Source organism: Ahaetulla prasina, chromosome 3, assembly GCF_028640845.1.
Source record: "Ahaetulla prasina isolate Xishuangbanna chromosome 3, ASM2864084v1, whole genome shotgun sequence".
In the NCBI taxonomy this organism is placed as follows: domain Eukaryota; kingdom Metazoa; phylum Chordata; class Lepidosauria; order Squamata; family Colubridae; genus Ahaetulla; species Ahaetulla prasina.
In genome coordinates, this window is record NC_080541.1 from 51131618 (window position 1) to 51138772 (window position 7155).

Here is a 7155-nt window from a genome sequence, read left to right on the forward strand (position 1 = left end):
GGCAACTAAATCAATCGAATAAATAAGAAGCAGAACGAAGTTAGAAATGATATATATAATTTATCCTGATCAATTGGAAAGTTCAGTCCTTGGCAAGTCCATTAAAGATACTCTTTTTATCTGCAAAAGAAATACTAAATACAATGTATTTTATTACATTTATTACATTTTGCATATTATTTTTGTGCATCTAATGTTTTTGACATATGGCTTCAGAATGCAGAGACAAGCTTATATCTTCCATGGAGATTCTGAAAGTTCTGATAAATACTACCTAAGTCAAACTTTTCCTGTATTCTTAAGTATATATACTGTATGGCTTCCTGCAAAAATAAGCTTATATAGCAACTGCGGAAATAAGAGCTTTTCAAGCTAAAATCATTTTACATTTTACAAAAATGCAGCATCAAAGAAAAAGTCCTTCCATCCACCCCCATGTCTTCAATTTTGGAAATATACTGGATTGATTTGGATTCCTTCTTAGAGCACAACATCTCTTTGCTTTGAACTATTTTCATCCAGGTAAATTTTCAAACCTCAAAGCGTGAATCCGAAGATATAATATTATGTCGAAAACCCTGCTCCAAGTTCAACAATATTTCTATGCACAGGTGTTCATTTTTAAAAAAAAAAAAAAGCTACATCATCAGTGTGAGTCTTAATTTTGTGTTCATATTTATTACATTTTTGTCCATAAATGAACTAAATAAAGTTATCTATAGCCATAATATGAAGCATTCAGATTGACTAGTGTCAATGTTTTCATTTTAAATGCTAGTATAATCTTAGCATTAGAATTGCACCTTTCGTATTAATACTATATCTGTCACCTGAGATGGTATTGCCTAACATGTTGTTTCCTTTTATTTGTTGCTTATGTAACTGCCTCTGTTTTAGGATGCTCATTGACTGAAATAATGATTGACTGAATCTGACCAGGGTTTAAGAATAAGGGTTATTGGAGTAAGGTGATGGACTTTTTTTTCAGCTTTACCTAATAGGATTGCCAAATTTCGAATAGCAGATATTGGAATGACAGTTTCTCTTTTAGAAGGCTATTCAGAAGTAAAGAAGATATAATCATTTGGGTAAAGCAGGATATGGAGCAGGCCAGGGCCTGCCGTGAAGCACATTCACCCAGTGATTTCACTGACAGACAGAGACACTTGCCTATGGCAGGTGCAAAATTCAGGCAGTGCTCCGATTGCCTCAAGAAAAGAAAAAACCTGCGGTGAATGTTGGGACACGTTCTAAGCTTCTCAACAATTATGCATTGCTTTGTCTCTCTTCTCCCTGCACCTACCTCTCCCAGAAATGCTGTCAGGTTTGTCTTATTTTTTTTGGCCTGGAAGCACAGTTGTGGTTTACGAGGATGTGAGTAGTGGTGGTAATGGTAAAGAACAAAGTGAAGTTAGAATTTTAGTCAATATGCTGTTTTCAAAGTAGCTTCCATAACTTTGGAGATATACTTGCATCAGTTAATTTTGGGCAGAGATGTTTAGAGGAGGGCAGGAAACCTTGACAATTTAATATCCTTATTTTCTTAAGCATTTCTGATAACCCGAGTATTGTTTTCTCTAACTTCTTAAAGGTTGGTCTACACATTCCATAAATGGGCATGATCTCCTAGAAAAATGGCATTTTGTACAATTACACAGCATACCATAAAGGTAGGGAAGAGAATAGGCACAGCTCAGCCTTTCCTTAACAACCACTTCCAAGTGCAATTTCAGTTAGCAAACTAATATGCAAAAAATTCATAGAGAAATCTAATAAGCATTTGTGTTCCATGTCGTCAAACTATTGTTTGTCTTTGCTCTAAAGATTAATCTTACAGTTACAGTGGATATTTCAGGGCAATCTCTTGTTCAGTCCTGGTAAGAGAATGAGAAAATGTCCAATCTAAAGGGACAACTAATAGGAGGGCCCAATTCTTTTCTTGAGATATTAAATCAATGAAATTCAATGGTGAACAATATGTGATTTGCACTGATGACGTCCAAATATGCCCTTCCAAAGAACCCTTAGATATCAAACATGGATTTTGTTTCTTAAGAAGCATCATATCCAGAGATAATGCCAATAATTACCCCGGGCCAACTTTGTCATACTAATCTATTCTCTACTGAACAACATCCAAGGTAATGTAGGGGATTGCAGGATTCTAACAATGGCCATGCTGGCTGGGGAAAACCGGGAGTCTATATATCACATAGATATATATATATCACACGTTGCTCCCGGGTAACACCGCTCCTGCGCAGTCTGCACTGGCTACCTGTGGTCTTTCGGGTGCGCTTCAAGATGTTGGTTACCACCTTTAAAGCACTCCATGGCTTAGGACCCGGGTACTTACGGGACCGCCTGCTGTTAACTTATGCCTCCCACCGACCCGTACGCTCACACAGAGAGGGTCTTCTCAGGGTGCCGTCCGCCAAACAATGTCGGCTGGTGGCCCCCAGGGGAAGGGCCTTCTCTGTTGGAGCACCTACCCTCTGGAACGAACTTCCCCCTGGTTTGCGTCAATTACCTGACCTTCGGACCTTTCGCCGTGAATTGAAAACGCACTTGTTTATCCAAGTGGGACTGGCTTAATTTTTTAAACTTTTGAATTTTAATAATTTTAATTGGGGTATTTTATGAATTTTATGGGTCAAATTTGACAGTTTTAAATTTTCGGCCATTTATAGAATATGTTATTTTAATTTTTGTTTTAATTTGTATATTGTACTGTTTTTTAATCTGGCTGTACACTGCCCTGAGTCCTTCGGGAGAAGGGCAGTATAAAAATCTAAATAATAAATAAATAAATATATCTGAAGATCATCCAAATGAAGAAAAGCTGGTCTAATTCTAGCCAAGCTTTCCCTCTGTGCTGGTTATGCTTCTTACTTTTGGGCTGAGTCTGCTTTCAATTCTTCAACAGTCTTTGTCCGTCCTATTTCTTTCTTGCCCATATACTTGGGCTGCTGCTTTTGTCCACCTCTTCCTCCATGCCTACCACAATAGACAGTCTGAAATTCTTCCGCCCGAGATAAATAATGAAACGGCTGGCTCTCCTGTTCTATTTATGCTATCTAATTGGACTAATACTTGAATCAACATTGAGTAGGGGATAGTATCCACATCCATCAAAAAAGAGAATGAGTCAGAGAGGCTGAGGTGCCTCTATGGCTTTGCCCTCCAGCACCTGCCACTTGACACATTTGCCTCACCCTAACAATAGGGCCAATTCTTTCTATTACCAATCCTTTTCTCTCATCTAAGACATAGCAACACTTACGGTTTAAGCTGCTCATCTCCAGTACTCATATCGGCTTATTCTAAACTGGTTTAAGAAAATCCTGTCCAGATTAAAGTACACTGGCAATAGCTAGCAAGATATTCTTGTAGACAGAACACTCCTATGTCTTCCTACTGAAGAGTACCTCCAGCTGCTTTGCCCTTCTATCATTCTGTTCTAGAAAATCCATTTCCAATCTCTCTTATTCCTTGGGAGGCTCTTTTTAGACATGTAACTTTATATGTGCATATTTACGAGAATTTGTGTTTGTATGTCTGTGTGTACTTAGGTACAGTACCTAGTCTACCTTGGGGGGGGGAGATGGTGTTGGTATAATAAGCTGACCAGCACATTGTTTTCTTTCTTTTTTTTCCTTTGTCATATATGAAGCAATTCAGTCTCATCTCCCAAATAGACAAGGAGTTGGGTGAAGTATGAAACCTTTCTTCTTCAGATAACTGGAAAAATAAAATAACTGGACATTAAAAAGAACAGAACTGGAAAAAGTAGGAAAATTAAAGTAAAAATAGTCAATAAAGAACATTTTTGCTGTGTGCAACAGCAACCTTCTCTTTACAAAGAAAGTGTTATTGTTATCACGGCAAACTCAACTCTAAAAGGAGTAAGTGATCACGTTAAGTGTTGACTCAGTTGAAGGGGAATTCTTGTAAAATGGCCTTTGTGAAACAGTCAGTGAACTGCTAGATGAACTTGCAACAAACTAAAGTGTGCCTATGGAGATTCTCAGTCATTCTGGTCATGGTTGTCCCAAAAGTGCTTATTCAAAAGGCAACTGGACTTCGTTTTTCCTTGAAGATGTTTAAGCTTCTCATTCAAGAAACTTCTTCAGTTGGAGAATGGAAGGATTGTGCTATCCCAAATGGAATGGAACACTTAGGGAACATAATATGCAAATATCCACATCTGAAATATAGCAGAAAAATGTGCCTTGCAAGTAGCTTTGATAGGGAATGGGGAATTCATTGAAGGTGATAACATCTGTTTTGGGTTGTTTTTTTTCTTTTTTCCTTTGTCATATACGAAGCAATTCAGTCTCATCTCCCAAATAGACAGGGAGTTGGGTGAAGTATGAAACCTTTCTTCTTCAGATAACTGGAAAAATAAAATAACTGGACATTAAAAAGAACAGAACTGGAAAAAGTAGGAAAATTAAAGTAAAAATAGTCAATAAAGAACATTTTTGCTGTGTGCAACAGCAACCTTCTCTTTACAAAGAAAGTGTTATTGTTATCACGGCAAACTCAACTCTAAAAGGAGTAAGTGATCACGTTAAGTGTTGACTCAGTTGAAGGGGAATTCTTGTAAAATGGCCTTTGTGAAACAGTCAGTGAACTGCTAGATGAACTTGCAACAAACTAAAGTGTGCCTATGGAGATTCTCAGTCATTCTGGTCATGGTTGTCCCAAAAGTGCTTATTCAAAAGGCAACTGGACTTCGTTTTTCCTTGAAGATGTTTAAGCTTCTCATTCAAGAAACTTCTTCAGTTGGAGAATGGAAGGATTGTGCTATCCCAAATGGAATGGAACACTTAGGGAACATAATATGCAAATATCCACATCTGAAATATAGCAGAAAAATGTGCCTTGCAAGTAGCTTTGATAGGGAATGGGGAATTCATTGAAGGTGATAACATCTGTTTTGGGTTGTTTTTTTTCTTTTTTGGTTTGGATTGGTTGCTGGCCCAATGTAGTGATTAAGAAACCAGGCAGTATATGTAAGTCCTATATCTGATAAATAGTTCCAACTTTGTCTCATAATAAAGACGTGATGAAGCAGGAGCAGCAAAAGAGACAGCACTGGTTGCATATCATATTAATTTATTTATTTATTTATTGATTGATTTGATTTTTATACCGCCCTTCTCCCAAAGGACTCAGGGCGGTGTACAGGCAAGATACAATATACAGATTAAAATACCATTTAAAAAACTTATTTAAATTAGCCTAAAATTAAAAAATTTCCATACTAAAAACCCCATTTAAAAATTAATAAAAGATAAAATTCAATTTAAGACAGCCCCGCGCAAATAAAAAGATGCGTCTTCAGTTCGCGACGGAATGTCCGAAGGTCAGGTATTTGGCGTAAACCCGGGGGAAGTTCGTTCCAGAGTGTGGGAGCCCCCACAGAGAAGGACCTTCCCCTGGGGGCCGCCAGCCGACATTGCTTGGCGGAAGGCACCCTGAGAAGTCCCTCTCTGTGAGAGCGTACGGGTCGGTGGGAGGCATGTGGTAACAGCAGGTGGTCCCGTAAGTACCCAGGCCCTAAGCCATGGAGCGCTTTAAAGGTCGTAACCAGCACCTTAAAGCACACTCGAAAGGCCACAGGCAGCCAGTGCAGTCTGCACAGGAGCGGTGTTATATAGGAGCTATGCGGAGCTCCCTCTATCACCCGCGCAGCTGCATTCTGGACTAACTGAAGCCTCCGAGTGCACTTCAAGGGGAGCCCCATGTAGAGAGCATTACAATATTAATACTTTAGAGCACACAAGAAGGACAACTATAGAGCTGGAATAAGTTCCTTGGGCCTTTCGCAAGCACAACACCTTTCTACTATTCCCTAAAAACAGCCACACCCTTTTAAGCAAGTTTGAAAAAAAGATACTGCTGCTGCTTCAGTGAATAGCAGAGATACTTTGTTTGCCCAGGCCAAAAGCACTTCTTCCAAAACATATTAAAATAGTCACCATTCTAACAAAAAAAACCTCTACACATTTGCAATTAATACTCATTTTGGTTTTTAGAATAAAAGTAGCATTAAGTTGGAGGTTGTTAAGAACCAGGGCTCCACTGGTATGAAGACAGCTACCTTTCTTTCCACCCAGAGATGTTACCTAAATCACTCAATACACTTTCATTCTGAAATATTAGGCAACAATCCATTTACTACTCTGTTTTCCCCATTTCCAAGCACTCACAACAGTCTTCCCCCACTTTCATTTCCATACTGATCTATGAGGTAAATTCGTTTACTCATAATGGCACCACATACTGACCTCCCAGTGTAAGTGTCGTCTTGCCTCCAAGAAACTGAAGAGTTATAGGGCTTGAGCTGTCTGGAGTAGGCCTGAAGGCTTAGTGCCAGGTCTCACTGTGGTGCCTTTCAAGAAGATATGCCAGTTTGCCTCCACAGAGATAAACTAGCTAGATAATATGCCTGCTCCTACCTTCACTAAGATGCTATGAAAATTGTTCTGCTGAAATAACTGTTAGTAGTGGGGCTTTTCCCCATGACACCAACAGGGCTATTCATTCAGAATAAGAAGACTTCAATAGATGAGTTTTCATCAATTCATTTACAAGGAGGAAGGAATTTTTCCATATCAGCTGTAACTCTAATAACTATCAGCTTTTTCAGTTGGTGCTATTTGCATTTTTAAAAATATAACTGCAGTGAATATGCTGGGTAATTTGCACCTTACAAATTAGATGTTAGTTATCTAATGATTATATAATGCAACATTTCTGTGAAGTAGGGGGTGCAAAGAAAAGAGGGAAAAGAAACCCCCAGATTATTTTTACTGAACAATGAAGTATACCCAGAAACATGTTTTCTACAATCTCATAAAAAGGAGAAAAAAACATGTAACTAAATTTGAGATATGTATTATTGCTCAAGCTCAGCAGCACCTTGAGGCAGGCACTGACCTGCACACATATTTTCAGTCACTGCCCTTGCCAGTATGAGCAACAGACAGGAAAACAGATCTTTTCAGTAAAGCACAAAGTTGAAGGTTCAGTGGTTCAAAATGTGGCTGAATCATTATTGTCTGAAAACTGATAAATGTTTAGAATTCTATTCGCCATAAAAACTCTAAGCAAGTTGGAAAACTTAATTACAGCATCTTGCAATAT

At 38.5% G+C, this 7155-nt stretch overlaps 1 long non-coding RNA gene across 1 annotated transcript; it reads left to right on the plus strand.

The window, feature by feature from the left end:
- The first annotated feature begins 1270 nt into the window (after positions 1-1270).
- LOC131195637 (uncharacterized) lies at positions 1271-4221 on the plus strand. Its single transcript, XR_009154502.1, has 3 exons — positions 1271-1324; positions 1592-1670; positions 3674-4221. It is a non-coding gene; the product is annotated as an uncharacterized LOC131195637 (long non-coding RNA).
- The last annotated feature ends 2934 nt before the right edge of the window (positions 4222-7155 follow it).